Source organism: Temnothorax americanus, unplaced genomic scaffold (assembly GCF_048541705.1).
Source record: "Temnothorax americanus isolate GAGA-0224 unplaced genomic scaffold, ASM4854170v1 Scaffold19, whole genome shotgun sequence".
Lineage (NCBI taxonomy): Eukaryota > Metazoa > Arthropoda > Insecta > Hymenoptera > Formicidae > Temnothorax > Temnothorax americanus.
Window position 1 is genome coordinate 529,828 of NW_027509329.1, and position 21,294 is coordinate 551,121.

At 41.3% G+C, this 21,294-nt stretch overlaps 1 protein-coding gene across 3 annotated transcripts in view; it reads left to right on the plus strand.

The window, feature by feature from the left end:
- The window catches only part of Shrm (shroom), a 157,768-nt gene that overhangs the window by 117,588 nt on the left and 18,886 nt on the right, over positions 1 to 21,294 (plus strand). The window lies entirely within an intron of this gene.

A 21,294-nucleotide genomic window follows, 5' to 3' on the forward strand; every position in this document is an offset into this window, starting at 1 on the left:
CGTTTTCACTTTTCGTCGCGTCGCGCCCGGCATTGCACCTGCAGTGCGATAATTGGTCTTTGAATTCCTGCTCGAGTGTTATGGGGTCCGTAGTCGCGGCGCAATGTTTCCTTTGTCAGAGAGTCAGACCGATTCGGAAGGTTACGCGTGGAGTAATGGCAACAAAGGAGAAACGAGAAGCATTGATTCGCAAGACGTATCGAAATCAAACGGTATTTTTAGCGATTTTAAATATTAATATTTTAAAATTCTCGCGAATAGCAACAATAATCGTGCTTTTCAACTTCTTTTCCCGTCTCTTTCTTCTTTTTTTCTGTCTTGCTCCGTATAGCTCGTGAAATAGATCTCTGTTATTAAATGTTTATAAAAGTTTGAATAAAATATTTGTTTTGTTCGCTAAATATTAACATAAATTATATTATTCCAAAATATTCGACTAATTTTATGGAGATTAAATGTTGTTTCGGTTAAAATTACTAGAGCTCTAAATTTGTTATCGCCGCACTAAATAAATCTCATTTTATCGCGTCAATTTCTGCAACTAGACGCAGCAATACCGCGGCCTCGACAACGAGGTAGTCGACACCGACGATGACAACACGCGCAGTATCGTTTACACCGGTCAGTCTTGTCACCCGTCGACATCTTCCACTATCTTATTTCCGACGGTATCCAGTAAAACTGGTACTCGTCAAGAAAAGAACGCGTCTCATGTGTCGTATCGGCTCGAGTCGAATCACTAATGTAATGTTTTTCGCTTCAATTAAACACATCTTTCACTTGATTCACAGCAAGCTACTATTGCTCTCAAGGACTGGGAACGTATGTATCCTTGTAGAAAGAAAAATAATGAGAGCATTAGAACAAGTATTGGTGAAACGTCACGCGTTGTATGTATTTATCGATTACTCTTATCTACAACCGATAGATATTTTCCTTATAGGCGTGGTCGTAGAAATGTACGCTTGACATTATGTAATATATCATTTCTCAGATATGGGAAATGAGTAAAAGAGTAAAACGGTAGAACTTTGTGCTGAGTTTATCAGGATAATTACCACGGTGCCGGGGATGCGATAAATCGTTTCGTTTCACCAGTTCGGAGCATAAAAATGGTGAAACTTGATTTTTGCAAACCACCCGCTGCATTTTGCCAGCAGTGGAAAATATTATTGGACTGTATATAATATTATGAAATTAAAGTATGCGTTGTATCGCATTATCGGCGTACTTGCGTCATTCTGCGTGGTATCCATTTATTACCACAAATAACTTAACTACCATTAAACATAAGCAAACAGTGTTATATAGTTACGCTAGCGTTCTTGTCCTACATTAACATAAAAGAGGTGCAAGTGTACTAAGACCGAAAACTTTCCACACTTTGTAACATCCTCTTCGTACACGACGAGACTCGTTTGATGATTAGTTCGGAAACTGGGTTAATGGTATACAATCGTAACTAATTCTAAGTGCGTTTAGCAGTGATAGTGGTAATACCGGTAATATTCACATTAATAATGAGATTAGGATTTAAAAGGGACTAGTAGTTTCTCATGAAATATTCCAAATATTGATTTGAGTGAAATATTTGATTTGTAAACTGTGCATATAGGCAATTTTGTATAATTTAATAATAAAAGATATATTTTACAGAATAAAATAATCATACGCAAAGTTACAATATCCAGATGTCATACAATTATTATTATGATTTAGAAAGCTCTTGTAACTATTAAATATCTCCATTGAAACTTTTAGGCAACATTTGCTTCCGTATTTCAGAATGGAGCTTCTGCGTAACTTACAATCAAAATAAACCGTTTTTCTGGATCAGAAATAGCTGTGATAAACATAACAAGAAATCACGCGTAGGTATATAAATATCATATGTAGGCGTATAAGGTACATATTTTAGAGTTTAAAGCACCTTACTTTATTCAATATTTAAGTTGCAAAATATATATATATATATATATAAATTATTGACTTCTATAGAAGATTGCATGTACATAATAGTAAAATTATCCTATCATGATTTTCAAATAGTAAAGATAATTAGTGATATACATATATAATTGTGTTTTAAAATGTAAAAAAATTAATACAGAGCAATTTTTGGATAACAAATCATGGCAATATATGTCTAATTACTTGAACAAAATTTATTACGCTCGACTTCGACGAGCTACCAAGCACGTCGTCCTGCTTGTGACTTACGACTCTTCACCGAGGAAACGGTCGCACCAAGGAAATATAAGTGCAACGACGACGTGACAGAGACGAGCAACAAACGAAACGCCACGAAGACAATAGCCAGCGACTCGAAACCGGACGACACCGGACACGAAGTCACGAGACCGTCTCGAGGAACGGTATCTTCTCGACGATAGTCCACCTTACGATTAAATGATTAACACAAATTGTTCCGAAGTTCACGAGTATCTTTTGCGGTAAGAGTTATATACTTTATTCGTACGCGTGCGGCAATAACGAAAAGATTTGATTTAAAAAGAGAAAAATTTTAATACACGTATAAATAAATTATTATTTTTATGTATCTATCATTTGCCGTGATCTACAACTCAAAATAATATAATAAATTATATCTCAGAGTTAATTGTGCTCAACTGATGCAGCACAAACATATGACAGCTCTGCAAACAAATATTTATACGAATTGCATTCGGCATAGAAATGTCTCAGAATTTTCATAAATTTTCTCAGATGAAATTCTTATTACATGGATAGACACTGTTACATAATTTTCAAAATGACTGTCATAAAATCTAGTATCTCAGAGGAGTAAAATAACGGAAGATTTTCACGAGTACGCCGATCGTAAAATTGCGTAACGTAAAAATTTCCAGGAGCGAGAAAGTCCAATTTGTGTTAAATTGTCCGGCATTAGATTTTAACCGAGCGGATGTACCGTTAGGACATGTGTCAGAGTGCAGTACGACAAGAAGGACAGTTGAATTCTGTCAAATTCCACTGAGTTTTATCCCGATGTTTTCCTCCTACGTCCATCAGATATATAGCCATCGGGCATTTATCAGTTCGCGGTTTAGAAAATGATCTAGCCCACTGGCACCTGAGCAAACACACGTAACTCTCGACTCGTCGCGCAACTTTTCCACGTCGAGAATCTTTTATCCGCAGTATTTCGTTTCAAATTGGCTCTCTCTCCGATCAATTAAGCGCGTCCGACAAATAGGTAGAATGGATGGTGTCAGTTTCTTATTCACTGTCATGGACATTAACATACGATCGTCATCTTCAGGCAGCACGTTCCACCTTTGCCCTAATCTTCCATTATAGACCCTTTATTCACACACATAGCTCACGAATTAACATCAAAGTTGCGCAATAGCATATGTTTTAGACCGGAAGTGAAAGTATTAAGCATTTTTTATTTTTTTTTTCATTGCTAATGCAATTGGTAATCGAGAATTAACACATAAGACAAAGAAATATATATATTAAAAGAAATGTATATTTTATTCCAAAAATAAACAAGAGATATAGATACGAAGAAACAATAAAATTAACAAATATAAAACATTAACTTCGATTTTTACAACAAGGCCAGAATTACATTTTATTATACCTTATTAGAAATCTCGCTAAAAACTTTACTCTCTCTCTCTCTCTCTCTCTCTCTCTCTCTCTTTCTCTCTTTCTCTCTTTCTCTCTCCCCCTCTCTTCTTCTCTCTCTCTCTCTCTCTCTCTCTCTCTCTCTCTCCCTTCTATTTTATATTCCTAATTTTGCTCATATTAGAGGAATTCTAAATCACCATCAGCACTGGCGCATCTCGCGCTTGATTATCGCGTTTCGATCGCGATTTCCCAGAAGGAATTTCTACTGCGGAGCGAACGCACGTGTAACGTCAGATGTCAGGCACATGTGAGGCAAATCTCAGGCGAATTTATTATTACGGCGGGTGGTCTCGGAACGGCAACAGCAGGCACAGCAAGCGCATGAGATGCGTTATACTCGCACGTGCTTCTCAAGGTTTACCGGCCGATACGCGCCGGGTCGTCACGTGCGGCCGACGCGGTCAATCAGCGCGCAATGCCGTGATCTGCAATAAGAGCTCCGTGTGCTCGTAAAGTCTCCGTGGTACGGCGTGGTTCGCGGTTCCTACCGTAAACCGAACGGCCAAACGACTCGTAAGAACAGCTCCGATCCGACGATGAACCATCCAACGTGAACGACCGCGCCAAAAGCGCGCTGCGCGTACTTCCTGTACTTCCTCGCCTCGAGTCGAGTCAGTAGCCACACGCGACTCGGCCAAGAGCGAAACACCGATCGCCCCGTTGACGCCTGTATCGCGGCGGCGAGGTCGCTGACATTTGCTAGGATAACCGTGTGGCTGCTCTCCCGCACCTGCAGGAAGACCCCGATGTAGACGTAGCAAACCGCAGATAAGCGGCTCCGCAGCGGATCCTCGTCTCGTTAAGCTAGCGAATAAAACAGCGGCGTGTGCAGGCAGATACAGCGAATCGCCGCCAATGAAGTTATAAATAGGCGGACGTGTGGGCGCCCAGTTTGCTCTGGGCATTTTACAGCTCGATATTTATCCAAACTGAAAGACACAGAGCAGATATTTCGAGATAAAAGCGCCGTAACGACGGCTTATAACAGACAAGAATAATCACCCAGCGACCTACTTTTGTTCGGGCGCGATCGATCCCGGTTTAATACGTTCGATAAGGCGGTGAAGTATCCCAACACAAATTCCTTTTACGACCGAACGAGAGCGTAACTGTGAATGGCAATAAAATCCGTGTAGCAATCGACGGTCGACGCCGCACCGCATGCATGCGGGTGAATCTAGTAAACTGAGATATATCCCACCTCTAATAAAGTTTCGAACCGAAACCATAAATCGTGGATCTCGATATCATCGACACCGTCTAGCGATCACGCGTGGAGGCTATTATCGTCGAAATCCCGTGCGCGTTGAAAGCTAGCGGAACGTCGAATTTATTGAACGTTATCGCAATGAAAGGGAACGTTATCAAAGTAAGTCAAGACGCTCCGTTATTTTACGATTGTTTATCCACGCATGCCGTGTGGTGAAAGACAGATGCTTTCAATGTACGAACGTTTGGTACGAGATGTATAATCAACCTCGCGGAACCATCCAGGGTCAAGCGGTCGATCGGAATAGCGGACGACGCGCAGATCATGTGAAGATATATCGGAAGCATCGCCAATCACCGGAATAGCGAATGACATCAGCGGTAGGAGCGCTTGTGCGAACATATAGCTAATATACGTGCGTGTTCCGTTATTACAGGCTTGATCATCATGTTGAACTGGCGATCGTAATACGAAGACTTGACCTAAAAAAAGACTGTATTCGCTATATATTTCAAGGATCCGTATATAGACGCGTCAAATAATCTTTATACTTACGACGATAATATACAATACACTCTATTCTATATGGAGATGAAATGATTTTTCTATGTGTAGTTTCTTTTTTAAATATGTACATTATTTTATAACCAGCGTTTCCTGAACATTCTCGCATAAAGTTTCTTTTCTCTATGCCAGTTTATATTTTTCTTGTCTCTCGAAGAGTAAATGTCTTCGAGTAAATTTTCAGAATGCATCCAATTTCATTTAAAGCAAAGTTTCACAAGATTGCACGAGCGCGTGCAGTTTATTTTTACAGCTTCTCACACTCTATTTCGTGCGCCCCGCAACCGGCTATTTTAACGACTTCACAATAAAGCGAGTTGTAATATGTTTAGAAATAAAGAATAGTTTAAATCTTGCTGAAAAAAAAATTTAACAAAAACAATTTAAATGTATAATAGGATATATACTAGAAACAGCATACGTATCATATATCCGTTAAAATATTTGTAATGTGATATTATAACATGCACAAATTTTCGTTTGACATTAGACATTATGCGTAGGTATAGGTCTGCTACGTATTGGTAATGTCAATCAATCCAATTCGCATTAAAACTGAATTGAAATGTAAAGCAATATCTAAAGCAAATGACAAACACGTTCGTGTACATTCCACAGAAAGTTTACTCGCTTAATCTAAATATTACCTAAGTATATCTTTAGTTAATCACCTGGCCTCGCAGAGAGGCGTTAAAAAATCGTTTCTTTACCGCAGAGCATGACGCGGGTATCTATTAGTGGTTGATTCGCGAAACACGGGGCTTTCCCCACAGCGCGGCTTCGACTATTACGATAAGAAAAGTATCTAGGAAGAGCTTACCGCTGCCCTCGTTTTCGTAATCTGTCATTCTTTTCGCAGGAACGAGAGCGAAGTGTAAACGCGCGCTTTCCACGGCGCGCGTTGTCTCATTTTTCGTGCCGCGGAAGTGCATTGATAAGCGCCTTGCGCTTGGCGTGCGTTGATAAAATACAACGCGCTCGGTTGTTTCAGCGACAATCGTTTTGAAAAGTTGCGCTAATATTCAGGTTTTTACCTATGAAACGGCCATCATATGTCGCACAAATCTGGACGATATCTATATAGGCATGTATTATGGAACTTTTCGGTATGGATTCCGATCGGAATTGTTTAGTTATTTTCTAGATTTTTATTGTTTTCTAGAAAAAAAAACGAAACAGTTCAGATCGAAATCCATTTCAAACAATTTTATAAAATGTGTCCTGTTTAAGATTTAAGGCTGATAAACATTACATTTTTACGCCGCACCTGTCGGTATATCTTGTTATATCGATAACAGTATCGATATACTGAAATAAACAAGCAACTAACATTTTTTTAAGCAGGTCCGTTTTATGACATTACGACACTAACTATAAACTTTTTTAAAACAGATATTCATATATTAATAAACACAAATATTTGTTTATCTTCAGGAAAATTTTTAGATATCGAGCGGAATAGTTTTTCGACGTTACTTTTATCTTGAAATTGTTGCTTGCCATCAAAAAGCTCATCAATCTATGTCGTATTATTAGGTTATCATGTTTTTTCACATGATGAGTCCAAAAACCGTTAACTGAGATTTTGGAAAGTTGCCCGTCTAAATTTGAAACATTATTCCTCTTCCGTACTATCTTCCTCGAAAGACTAGTCTAGGAAGTAAGAATAAACGTGAAGCGGCAATAACCTCGCGATGATCGCATCAGTCAGAATCTTCAGATTCGCTATTTCTAGTAATATCTATAGAAATGTATCTCGAATTGTGCTTCTCTCTCGTTCATACAGACAAACGTACAGAACAATGAAGTTTGACTATCGAGAGCGTTAGTCATCACGTTATATGTAGCCATACTTATTTGAACGATCGTAAAAATCGAAGGTATCCTTATTTTTATTTTTAGAGTCAGCATTATCGCTGAGTAAGCATCACGATAAATCGTAAAAATCGAAGGTATCCTTATTTTTATTTTCAGTCAGCATTATCGATGAGTATAAGCGTCACGATAAATCACGAACACTATTTGTCACCAGAAAGTTCGGCGCTATATCGAGCATTATTTACGAACGATAACGCATAATCTCGGATCAAATGTTTTCCAAGACGGTCACGTTTCCTTCAATCAAATAAGATCTCCCGACGATCTCGATAATAGTTCTCTCTGCCTCATCCTACCTTTTTTCGGATATCTTAATCTCCCATTAATCTTAATCTCCTAATATTCGAATATCTCTCCAAAGTCGACCGAAAATGGACCTGACCATCATGTGGTCAGGAAAGGGAAAGACTAGCGTATAGATTTTGTGTGTGAAGTGAGAGTGCGAGGAAAGTATAGGCAGAGAGGTATTCGGAACCGTGGAATACATATGGTGCGGTGTACACGATGTCGGTGTACGTCAAACTCACTTACCTACGACAATCGCCGGCGGCTGTGCCGGTTTTCTGTCTCGGGACGAGCGAGCGAGCCGAGTCCGGTCGATCCCCGGCGAGAGAGAAGAGAGCGAAGACCTGTTATTACACGAGAATGCGAAAAAGGAGGACCGGAGCTCTTCGCGGATCGAGGAAACTGTTAAAAATGTTGAGCCGTATCCCCGACAAGACCGCCCTTCGCTTCTAATAAACATTTGCCTGGCGTAGCGAGGAGAAGAAGAGAGGACGGCACTGCAGTGTACGTGCCTGGCCTTCTTATACACACGTCGGGATTACACACTCGGTATATGAGCTCGGAGACATCGATTATTCGTGGCGCGCGACGTCGATGGGAATCGAATTGACGGCGCGATCCTACGCGAGCGACACGGGAAATGCGTTTTTCCGCGGGATATATCCTGCCGAGGTCGTTGTCTCGCGCGCTAATTTACAGCTTATATCGACGACCCGCGCCGTTTTCTCCTCTCGACCGGCTGTCGTCGTGCATCGTGTTTCTCGACCGCGCGGCCGATGATCACAGAGCTGAAGCGGATCGGCGCGGAGTTGACGTTTTACCGCGTCTCCGCGAACTCCGTAAGCGCATCGAGGGAGTCTCCGCGGCCATAAAGTCTCGCTTCGTAACTTCGGCAGTTGTAACATATAAATTACAGCGTTCGCGCGGGGCTCACCCGCCGCGATCGTAACTTACGAGCGTTGTCCTCCTGGAAGAGCGAGTTACGACTGTGCAGATGTTGCAAGTTGCCGAGCGGAATCATAGCTCCGGCCGGCCAGTGTCAAAGAACATGTATTAACGTAAAGAAACATCCGCCGCGCCGGGGATATTAATCCTCTTTCTCGCGACCTCGGCACACGGGTCGACGAGAGCAACGAGGCGAGCGTGCGTCGCGGTGGGTGGACGACAATTCCGCGACGTTATGTGTTTTATCTTTCGCCTCGCAATATCGCTGAAAGGCCAATCCCCCGTCGCCACGTCTCCACATTCGATCGAGACCAACGCAAAACGAATTATTCTTGGAATCATCGCCGACGCGGCTGAATTGCGTGAACTCTGCAGTCTATTAGAGGTGCTCTAGACGTCGGATTAAACCGGTTTCCGCGGGAGGTGCATCTCGCCATTGGTTCCATCGACGTAGCACGGTAGTGGTAACTGGCAAAACTGTCAGCGACATTAATATGATACAGAGGTGCGAACATGAGCATTCGCCGCTTTTATTTGCATATACAATTCGCGTCACTTCAGATCGTCGTGAACGATAATATGACCCGTTGACCTGATCCCTGCGATCATTTCAAACGTACGTTACATTACATTACATTACAAGTCGCTTTTAGCTTTGCTCATATCGCTCGTGCGCGCCAGTATGAGAAATAATTTTTTTTTCTCGTACTGCACGCATCTTTTTTTAGGTCTCTTTTTAGGTCGGTCTCGCGAAATGTACTTGTACGGTCTTCAGCTTTTAGCTTTTCCATACATTTTTGTCGCGCGGGGCCCATTCTGATCGTCATGTATACATCTGTCCTTAAAGGGCTAACTCTAGAACAGCAGTAAGCGTGCTGTTCTCTCTTTATCTCTCTGTTTCTTTCTCCTTCTCTCGTTCAATCTCCCACTCTCGGGATTTCCCCCTACTGACATCCCTCCACCAACGCCACACGAGCTTGTGGCCTGTGCTCCGACTCATTCCGTTGACAGCGCTCGCGGAGTATGTACTATGTCGTTCGCGTTCTCTCGTAGCGTTCGTTTGACAGCTGTCATAGGATACATACGCGATCGATTGTCCTGGAAAAAGTGCGCCGCGTCCTGACTCGCGTGTTCTTTATTTGGTTTCGTCACACTTCCGGTCAATGATCGTCGGCGAAGTAAATGCGAATGAAAAATGGCAACAGATGCGTGATTGGTTTCGGCATCGATCGCCGCAGTGTTAGACAGTGCGGGGGCGAGGAAGACGCGTTGCCAGAACCAGTGTACAATGACCTGAGCTTCCTACGGCGGGAATTCGCGGCTCGCTCATCGGGCAGATGTTGAATTTGAGTGTTTATAATCTAGTGGGCAGTATCAGCACGATGGTCTTTGGGAGCAATAAGTTTCGGATACGGAGGTATGGATTTTCAAATTTAAAGCGTCATGGTGTTAATTGGTACGATTTCGCAAGATATTTGCAAGGCGCGGTAATCCGAAATAGCGAACTATCAAAAATTAGTGAGTTGTATGTATTATTGTCGTGAAATTTAAACGGTTAAATTTACGTTATATATTTTCGATTTAATATATGTTTACAAATATTGAGACTATATATGTTTGGAATAATATATTATTGCTATCAAAACAGATTTGCAAACGGAATATTTTCGACTTAGTCACTATTGTCGAATTGTCTTGATTTCTTTTATTTGCATATATTTTATTTTGTTCTTTAGTTGCGCTTTAATCTACAATAAAAGATATTAACAATATGAAATAAAAAGAGACAGATTTATAGATTAAGCAATCTTAAGACAATTTATATGCGCCACCTATGCGAGGAAAGAGAGAAAAATCTCTTTACCATAGAGGAAAAATCAATTTATCAAGTTTCAATCAACTATGATAACGAAATATAACTATTTGCAATTTCCTCCTTTATACTGGTTGATGTGATAGTGAGTGGATCCGCTCCGAGTTTCCATGCACTCGCACTCCAGTGGCTCCGATATCATAGCTAATCGATAATACCGAGCTCCTCCTCGACAATCGATCGTTCCGCCACGGCAACCCAAAATTTCACACTCTATTTGCGAAGTCTCGCGATTCATCTTTACGCGCGCATACGATCGGACCGCGTCTTTGTTCCACAATGTCGTTTGAATCGGTCTGCAGTCGGATTTATGAAATGTCGCCGCGACATTGTAGCGTAGCGAAATTTATCTTCAAAGCGGTTTTGAGTTTACCGATGGAACGGAGACCCGTCTCTACAGGAAGTATAGGTTCCGGTTCATTGAAGAATGATCCACAATCGAACGAGCGACCGACTTGAAAATTGGCATCGCGCAAACTTGAAGATCCGTTTAGCAATCGAGATTATTATTACACCAATATGGTCGCGATGATAGCTGTCGATATTTTTATCGGTTTTTACTTTCACATTTGAAGTATGATGGAAACAATTAATTGTTGGTATTATCACTGAATGATGCAAATAGCATTTGCGCAGTAATTTGATCACAAAGTTTATTTTTGCAACATTTTAGACCGCTACAGAATTGTATCCATAAAGTCTCTATGTTATTTTTGCAACTAATTTTGTTGTTTTTGTTCGCCTTATACCTACATATACATATATAAAATAACATTAATATTTGAAACTTATCTGAACACACTTCATAACTGCGCCACTAAGCATTTAGCATTTTATTAGCATTTTAATTGCTGCGGTTCGAGCGCAGTAATGATCCATCACGGTAATACACACGAATTTATATATGTAAGTCGGTTATTACTTGGACAGAGGTCTGACGGGTCTTAGAAGTAACTGAGCGAAGCCTGAGAACTATTCGTTCGATATGGTCGTATAAGAAGCAGAAAGAACAGCTAAGCGAAGCGATCGCATCTTTCTCTCTGTTTGGTGTCTTCCTCCAGACAGAATATACTCCGCTCCGGTTCTCCCTTTCTCGCGAAGCATGCGAGCTCGGATTTCTCTCCGCAAGGGCATCTCGCTACTTATCGCGCCACGTTCGAATTCATTGTCAAGTCAAGTCGACGATTCGCGCCGCGAGCGCATCCCGACACGCACTGGGCATTCTACTCGCCGCGCCGATGCAGCGTCAGCATTTCACGGGTATCGGTACGGCTCGAAACAGCTTTAGTGCCGTGCCTGGTCGTTACTTAACTTTCGGAGTGGCCGGACGTTTAACCGGTTAATTTAAGGCTCGCGCGTTACGTGACGGTATTATAAATATAGCGCCACATATTTCCGCTTCTGCCGCCATTATCCGCGCCTGCATATTTACGCCACGCAGATTAAACGGATCCGCATCAGTCTTTGTTAATCCGCTCATCGGATCGCGATCACCAATTAAGAGAAATTTATGCGGTCTTCTCTCGTGGTCTCTCGTCTTATCCACGCGCGCGCGCGGCGATGATGTATGAAGGCGAGGTTTGCACCAGGCCAACTTCTTTACCGCTCAAATTGCAACACACGCGGTCCAGATTCCATCAGCGGCCGCGTATGTTTCTCCTTTCGCGAAGAAAACGCGTAAAGAGGCAATTCCAGATCCCGCATTCCATTGCGTCGCTCGGCCCGTTTCGTTTACGTGTATTTGTGAGCGTTACGACTGCAACTGATATTAATGGTGATCTCTTACTTCGTTGCTCGATTAGGTATACCTAGACTATAGACACTCAATTAGAGGCTCACGGTCTCTAATTACGTTCACCTTGTAGCAGGTTAATAGGTTGCTGCTTATCGATGTAATTTCACTCAATCGAGAGGAACAGCAGCACCGACGATCGTACTAATTAATAACAATTAGACTGCAGCGGGTGATCGCAGTCACCCGCTTGGACGAACGCCGCGATGCCTTTCTGGCGTTCGCCATTACGACATCTCCGTTAATGGCGTCAGATACGATCGCAGATCGATCTGGAAGTTTGCTAGGTAACGCCATCAAGTTCTCAGCTGTGAAATATATTCGAGCTACTCGAACACTTTCAGATTGGTCCCGGGGTGAAGGGTAATGAGCCGGTACGATAATCTACGCAGAAAATGAGTGACGGCTCATTACGCGGCTTTAACATAGTGCTTCCAACGGATGCTTGTTCTTTCGATATTGTTGTTCAATCATTAACGATGTTCGAGACCTTCGATGCAGTTTTCTCTGTCATGTCAAAGCTAAGTTCTCATATACGCACCTTTGACCCGAGGATTTTATTGGAACGATCAGTTTGCTTTGTACAGAAAGAAAGAATATTCTTGAAAGTATCTTAGTTTCAACGTGGAAATCTTGAAATGAGAGTATATTGCATTAGCGAAGAAAACTTGTTTGGGTGAAGTTATTTATACATTTAAACCAAGACAAAAAAGTTGAAATAGAAAGTTGAAATTCTTATAAGAAGATTATAGATTGTTGCGTAAATACGAGTATATAAGTTTTGATTAGACTTTTTTTCTTTGTAGACTTCTGTGTATATTGCTGTGCATATTCTTCTATTTACGTTTAAAAAATTAATTTTTTAAATATTTAAAAATTCGGTGCACATATACAAATACTGTTCCATTTTTATTCATGGAAGTTCTGTAGATTTCACGTTATTCATCAGTTTATATTTAAAAGATTATAATTTAACGCGTACTATTAGTATTACTAAAGTATTTCATGTAAATGATCACTTCACCTCGTCACATGGAATGTTGAGAAATATTCGCATACAACCTTGTTATGACTTTTGCATATATCTCGAAGAGCATGCAAGCCGATCGATACATTCGACTATTCGTAAAATGATATCCACTTCGTACATTCTAGCCAAGTAAGTTACAGTGGGTGCACATAAGACGTATAGCCAATAAATATTCCAACGCGTTTACGTTTACTAACGCCAATCGCCTATTACAGCACCTCTCTATATTCCAGTCAGGCAGCTTGTCAATTTTGATTTCCTGTGTTCTCTCAACGCGCCTGCAATACGCTCATCTACGATGTATTAGCCCATAAAATCTGGTTTATGGTTCGATCGTTCCGATATATGTGATCTGACTCGGATTAGAGCGATCAATCGCATGAGTGAAGGCAACAACAATAAAAACGGTTCATCGACGACACGTGGAGGAACGGTTGCGAAACTAGCTGATCACGTTATCTGATCTCACATCGTGACGGCTTACCGCAAGACGTCCAGGTGCACAAAGCAAAATAGACGATCAGACGGATAGATTCGATATCGTTTCAAGGATTCCATCTGCCGTTCCGCCTCGGAACGCGTGGGCGCGCTTTGCACTATACGAAGGAAGGAACACGGCACGGCACAGTGCGAGGAATCGCTGGGTGGGCAAGTTCTCTTCGGAACGCGCGTAGTAAAACCGCGACGGGCGGATCCGCGCGATATTGCGCTCGAATCGATTATCGCGACGGCCGCGGCGAGCGATGGAGACGTTTCGCGATTTACGGCCCAGAGCCCCGTTTCAACGGGGTCCTACGACTTGTCGTTTGATTTATGGCCGAGCAAGCGTACGCGATGAGCGATCCGAGCGAGAGAAGATAATCGATTCGGCGCCCAAGATCGATCGTGCCGGAAAAGCCCGACCGCGTTAAATCCCTTCTCGTGGCGAGGAGTCATCGTCGTCGATGAGCGACGAGCGTCATGAGGGTCCGTGATTAATTATAATGATATTAATTATGAAATTCATTAGTCCTTTGGAGTGAACGACGGCCTTCGTGCGCCTTCATAACGGCACACGGGCAGTCGTGTCTTTACGGCAGCGAGTTCCCGTTATTTTAAAATTTTCGACCGAGCATTTGTTTGATATTAATTAATAGCGACTTATTAATCTCGTTGCCTACGCGCGAGCAACCGACTTTTTAAAAACCGCTCCCGGATTTGGGTTTGAAGGCCAGCTATTAACGCAGGCGTGTATTTTTATTTTTAATGGTCGATCGCACGCGAGACGATCTTTTCTGTAAACATCGCATGTTTTTCAATGCTCACAAGTAATTTATTACTCTAATTTTCTCTTTAAAGTAATAAACGGTAATAAACAGATACACATAAATATAATTAGTCAACAACTCATTGTCTCGTTTTTTCATGTAAAACATTTGCAAAAATTTATAATAAATAAAAGTATTATGTTATATAGCTTAATGTAAGAGAAATTAAATAAAATAACATTTATTGTGATGTTATACAAAATCAAAATAGGTTTCCAAAATTGGCTAATCTGTTATTTTAGAGATTTTCCAGTAATATTAAACCTAAAAAGTGATTGCAAGATATTATAGATAATAACAATCTATAAGCACAATTATTCGTTGTCTGAGTAGTTTATTGGTAATATAGAGAACGCACATTTAATCAATTTGTGTACCACATACGCAGTTCTATAAATTAATAATATTAGTTGATTGATTTATCAAAGAATGCGCTCACGTTACCATGAACCTTATCGTAAGTCAAAGGTGCTCGCCATGAAATTTTCCTCTCGCGTATATTAGCGTACGCGTAGGCGACAGAACAAGAGTCTCTTTGTTTGGAGACGCTCCTCTATCGTCTTCTGGGAATTTGGTCTCTCTTGTGTGTGCCGAACCGATTGCCAGTGCTCTTCTCTTCGCGCCACCCTGTACCCTCGTCATTACCATGGAATGTTACGGGGGGAGAAGGAGACAGGATTCATTTGCCACGCGGTAATTACTCCGGTGAAACTGAGTTCTTAGACGAGACGGAATTAGTCGAAATCGATTCAGTGCGATGACGATTTCACAACGGTGACACTTACATGTGTTTATAAATTCCTTTCGTCTCTTTTATCTCACTCTCTGTCTCACCAACGATATATAACACCGCCGATCTTCTTTCGCAATTACGATCGGTCGTAAAGAGAATATAATCAATTAGTATTTCAGTCTCATATCATAAGGCGTAATCGGCTGATGCCTCGATCTGGTCTTCCGTCACTGAACGATTTCACGATTGATTCGTTAATAAAAATTGTCCATCTGCTGAATGATTGATCTCACCAGTTTCTCATATTAAAATGAAGCACGCATCCGGGTCGTCCAACTCGTGAATTGCATCATTATGCAGCTGCTTCGTCGCGGCGGTTTGTTTTCCACTTTCTAAGTATTGAATGAAGCCATCCTTGTATTTTATTCCGCGGTCGGATCTGTTACTCGCCCGCAAGCAACCGGTATACGCACGATCGACATCTAACACCGCGCTTCGCGAACGATCGCTTCCGAGTACAGCTCCAGTATAATGTCGCCGCATTGTGAGGCAAGGGTCTTTTAAGGCAATAAGCAAAATGGTCTCTTAGGTAGTCGGTAGCGTGCTCTTTCGTATTACAACCGTTAACTGCGGCCGATTCTCTTTCTAGTCCGGCAGTGTTCGCTTCGACTCTTTTATATTCGCTCCACCGCCTCCATTAGCTACCTTACAAATCGTCTTTTCCGTTATCCTTTGTCTTCCGACGCTCCGAAATGACTGTTTAGTTCCCACCATTTAGCGTTTTTACATTTTGCTTCATTACTTTTCTATCCGTGGCGGCCTCCATCCGTTCCCTTCTCCCTTATTCCTCCACTCTCTTTTCTATTTTATTTATTCGTCGTTATCTTCCTTTAACCGAGCGCGTCGCGTTATCAGCATATCTTTTCAGCCATTACACTCTGGCATTTCGCGAATTCTTCTCTCTTCCTGTGCGATCTCTGATCCTCAACAACTTGATGACAGTTACCGATGACCGTATCGCGTCGTTTACTGTACGCCGATCGTTTTAATTTTGACCTTAAATTATTAAATTGAACAGAATCTTTCTAAAGCATGTAACGAGGCAATTGTGAACGAATATAAAGTTTTTTGTTTTCCTTTGGATAATCGTCGTTAATTCGAAAGAATGTCGTTCTAAGGAAATGATTAATATAACGAGCCGGCCACGAGTTAATCAGTTAGATCTTCCAAGCAGTCTGAACGCCTGCGATGTAATCAGCGCGGATTCCCACGATTGGCAGAATCATTTACAATTAGTCTTCATCATCTAGTTCAACATTAATTTCTGAAACGAGTACGCGGCATAGTATTCCGTGTAGGAAAGGCTCGCTGCGGTTTTCATGCTTGTCGCTTCAAAGTGACATCGTAATTTCACGATGCGGCACTGGAGGAGGGAAATGTAACAGTTCTTTTTTCTTCAATTTTTCAGACGTCATTAACAGATGATTATCTACCTAGATCCTAAACGTGATATCGTATACTGTATGCTCTGGCTCTACAAGTTTACGCTTTGTGTGCCCTGACAAATGCGAGACTCTGCCCCGTGACTAAGATAATAAGAACTGTTTTTGATATTAACATAATATCAAAGACGGTATAAAAGGGTATAGTTTGCGCACTTAATTAAGAGGCAGCATATCTCCGAAACCCGCCATTATTCCACTCACCTAAGCTCGTGATTATGTACTATAATATAATATAATGCCATGCACTCAGCTTCTTTCATCGCTGTTAAGGACAGCATTTGTTAACAATAATTATGTAAATTACGCGATTTTTATCGCCAGCTTTATATTGGAGGCTTAATTCTTTCTTTTTTTTTTTAAGAGAGAGAGAGAGAGAGAGAGAGAGAGAGAGAGAGATGTGTGCAACAATCGTGTATTCAGAATGGCGTTACTGAATTGGTTGTCATTTGCCGCAATGTGTAGTTGGTAGCCGATCTTGTTGTCAGACGACGATTAAACATCTGCTGCCGCAGCTGTGTACCTTCTTCCTTCTCGATTGATATTTTACTTCCTACAAGATTTCTACCCTACTTCAAATAACATTCCATATATTATGCACATGCATCGCATCATGATGCACAAAGTCAGTCATGGGAATGGAACTGGAAGCAGAAGTCGCGCGAGATATATAAAACGAATTGCGAGAAAACTAAAACTGGAACGCACTGCTTTAAGCGCGGGAACGTCTGGTATGCGAGGTCACTAAATTGCCGACTATATCTTCGTTTAGATGCCGATTTCCCTACGACGGAGGAGGCTGCAACTCTTAGGGCCCATGCACAATGAGAGGAATGAAGAACGAGGAATTAAACATAGAGATAATTCATAGTCGCATCTTATTTCAAGACACGGCTGGCCTTTTTTTTATCTTTTTTTTACTAAAATAATTTTAAATAATCAAGAATTTAAGAAAACTGTAATCTTTCAAGATCAGTTCTTGATGTTTTGATTAAGCTAACTTATAATAGAAATAATTATTTTACACACAACATAGGAGACTTGTACATTATCGAACGTGACTAAAGAAACGAAATGCAGCGTTCTCATACCAGCAAAGACATACCAGGCAAAGACGTGCAACCATAGAGTCGAGACGAAGCGAGCGGTTGTGTTCTTCCGGTGAATGCCGTTTCGTCTAGTCGCTAACGCGTGTCTCGTGGCTCCGTATGTTGCCGTGGGACAATTAGTTACCCGCGCTATTATCACATTCCTCGGACCCCGCTGGTTCAGTCCCATCCCTATCCTTACCCTTTGTCCTAGGCGTCTTGGCGCCTTGACCTGCGCGCGCGCGCCGATTTCCATCTTCCATCTCCCGGCCGGACCACATCGCGAGACCTTGTCGCCGTTCACCGGAGCGTGGAAAATGAGAGTACTTCTTGCCGGGGCCCTCCTGGCGATTCGTATCTACGTGCCCTGCCCCGTGACAGATACTTTCTACGCATTCTCTACGCTCCGTTCTTCTAGGCAACGTTGGATTTTCTCTGCCGAGCGCTTATTCGGCTTTTGGCGTGAAGCGCGAAGTGTCAGACCGAGTCCATCGCGAGATCACTCCTGAGTCATCGCCGCGGCCGCCGTGAATCGACCAGGTGTGTCGATCCGATTGCTCGCGCGCGAGAAATAGAAAGCACCGCCGAAAACTGTCGCGCTAAAGTATCGTGTCAAAATCGCGCGACGCATGAATGCGCTCGCATGCCGCGCGTAAAGCGTAGCGCGACGGTGGGTGGGTGTCGACGCGATGTGCATGTCGAGCAACGTCTCATTTTGATGGCTATCCCGCTGCAACGGTTTCCTGCTGTTTCACCTCCAGAGGCAGATACGCGTGGGTGATTCCGTCTAGCAATTCGCGAGGTGAATACGCGTCAGGCGGGTTTGTTACTCCCCCGTTCCGTTGACACTTAAAAAGCGTTAAACGCGCGTTTTCCGCCTTCTTAAGAAATCACTTTACGACGGCATAAATTTTACGGAGGTGATCGATTTAGTTTTGTTGACTATAAGATCTAACTTCGAGAACGTAATAATAAACAAGGACAATATATGTAAAGATTAATTAGATATATACGTCTACAAGAATTTCTCTTTCAAGAGGTATAATACGACGAAAATACAATTTTTTGCGTTATATTTTCTGTAATTTAACTAGCTGTCATCAAACTAAAACAAGCGAATCAACAACAGACGTATATATATCTCTAACTGCGTTTATTAAAACAAGTAATTTCAACTTGAAAATGAATTGTTTAATCCCAGCTCGCGGCCTTGGCATGGCGTGTGACTCATTGTTTTGTAAAATTTTTTAAAGTGCAAACAATCGCAAAGACACTGCGACGATTATAAATGAAATCATGATTCTTTGTGTCGTCATTCACATGCCATTTGCGGCATGATTAAATCAACGTCGCCTAAAACAAGAAGCCTTCCGTGAGAAAATATTTGGCGTCGTACGCGATTTGTAAGATAATGCGATTAATGCGTTCGCCATTTACGGAATTAATTACATATTAATTGACGTTTTTTAAGTCCGTATTATTGACGTTTGACGAGCCGGTTGGTGAGAACCGAGCACGAAGAGCCATGATTCATGAAATAGCATTATTTAAACAGCGCACGTAGCGCAAGCTGGAGAGCTGCCTCTTCACGGTCGTTCGCACCTTGTTCAATAAGAATATCGAACGTCATCCCTGTGTTTACCGGCTTCTAGAGTGAGCATCTTGTATATGGATACAAATCATAGTTTGAGTATACAGTTAAGCTATTAATTTCAAGAAGGTCATCATTATATCGTCTTCGCGCGATATATATAATATCTTCTTCGGTAGTAACTACACGTTTGATTACTTGTTATATCGGGTTATCGACTGGTACTCATAGAATCACGTCATCGAAGTAAGATATTTCACAAAAAAGCCACAAGATTTCCTGCAGAAATATTTTATATTAATACATACGAAAAGATATTCATCGATAAAATCTACACATAGGTGAATTTAACTTATATATAATTTACGTATTAACATAACACATTCAAACTCTTTATTTGTTTTACGATTTCGTTTCTGTTTCCCAACTCTTTGTTTTATTTTTTACTTACGAGTTTATAAATTATTTTCTATAATTCTTCGTGTATGTGTTGTAAGCGTAACGTCCATTTTTTGTAGTTTTACCACGTATTATTCTAAACGCCTCTTCCGTCCTTTTTAAGATTAACCTACTACGATTAGCACAAGGAGTTCAAGCAACATACGAGGAAGTACGAACAACCGAGTCGAGCTTCACTATACACAAGCGCTTTTAAATTGCCATTCCGAGTGCAGCCCGTTGCCAAGTGTGAAAGTAGGTTGGCGTGCTTCAATATTGTGCAGATTCCTTGCTCGTAAAAGTTTTTCCACGTCACATAATCGCGTCACGGTTTATTTTCCAAAGACATAAAATTATGTAAAGTGGCTAACAAATTTATTTGTCTATGCCGTTTGTCACGCAACGTTTGACTCCATAACGACAATTATTCTAGGCAATTGCGCGCTTTGTAATTTTTATGTACCGCCTAGCTAATCAGGCTGCTTCACAGCGGCTTAATTAATTATACTTTTCCGTTTTACAAAAGCGAATTAGTTAATCTATAAAGTATTTGGTAAAGAGATAAATGTATTAATATCATCTAATATATATAATATCACATAATATCGCATAATATTACCTGATTAATAATATAGAAATCTTATTTAAATACATACATATAGATACATATTTTGTATAATTTTTTTTGTAATAAGTTGCGTACATTTAATCACTATCTAATAATAATTTGATAATAATTCTTTTATGTAATTATTTAGTGTCAGAAATTAGCTTTTATAATAAATAAAGATAGAACAACTTATCTTTTGATAATGAAAGATTAAATACTCTGCATAAGAGTATGCAGCTCACTTAATGTCGAGGCGATTCGCAACTAGAAAACACTCGAGGAAAGTGTCGAAACCTGATTTCGCGCGGACATTAATCAAAATCGTGGCTTTCATTAAATTTTTTTATGAATCAGCAAACAGGTGAACGGAGCTTGATGGCGGCGAACAGTCGAGCACATCAGGAATATATTATCCATGCGAGAACGTATGTGTGCGCGATAACGTTTGCGTTAGCCCGCTGCCATGCGGGCACGATAAACCGATAAGCGACCCTCTCTTCCCACGCCACCGACGTTTTGTATCATCGTGCGATTTTTCGCGGGAACAAAGGGGGCTGACGTTGAGCAAAATATGCTTATCGCCACTTGTCGACATACGATTCTTGCTAAAAACCTTATATTATTCGATAATTTTCGGAAATATTACGATGTCGTTTTCGAGCGTCGATAATGTTTCGCGCGCGTGTGCAGCAGCAGCTCCTGATATTATAATCTTAATAGAAATCAGAAAGATCTCGCGCTGCTCACTTACGTAGATGCTACCGTTACAAATTGCTTTCACCGTATGA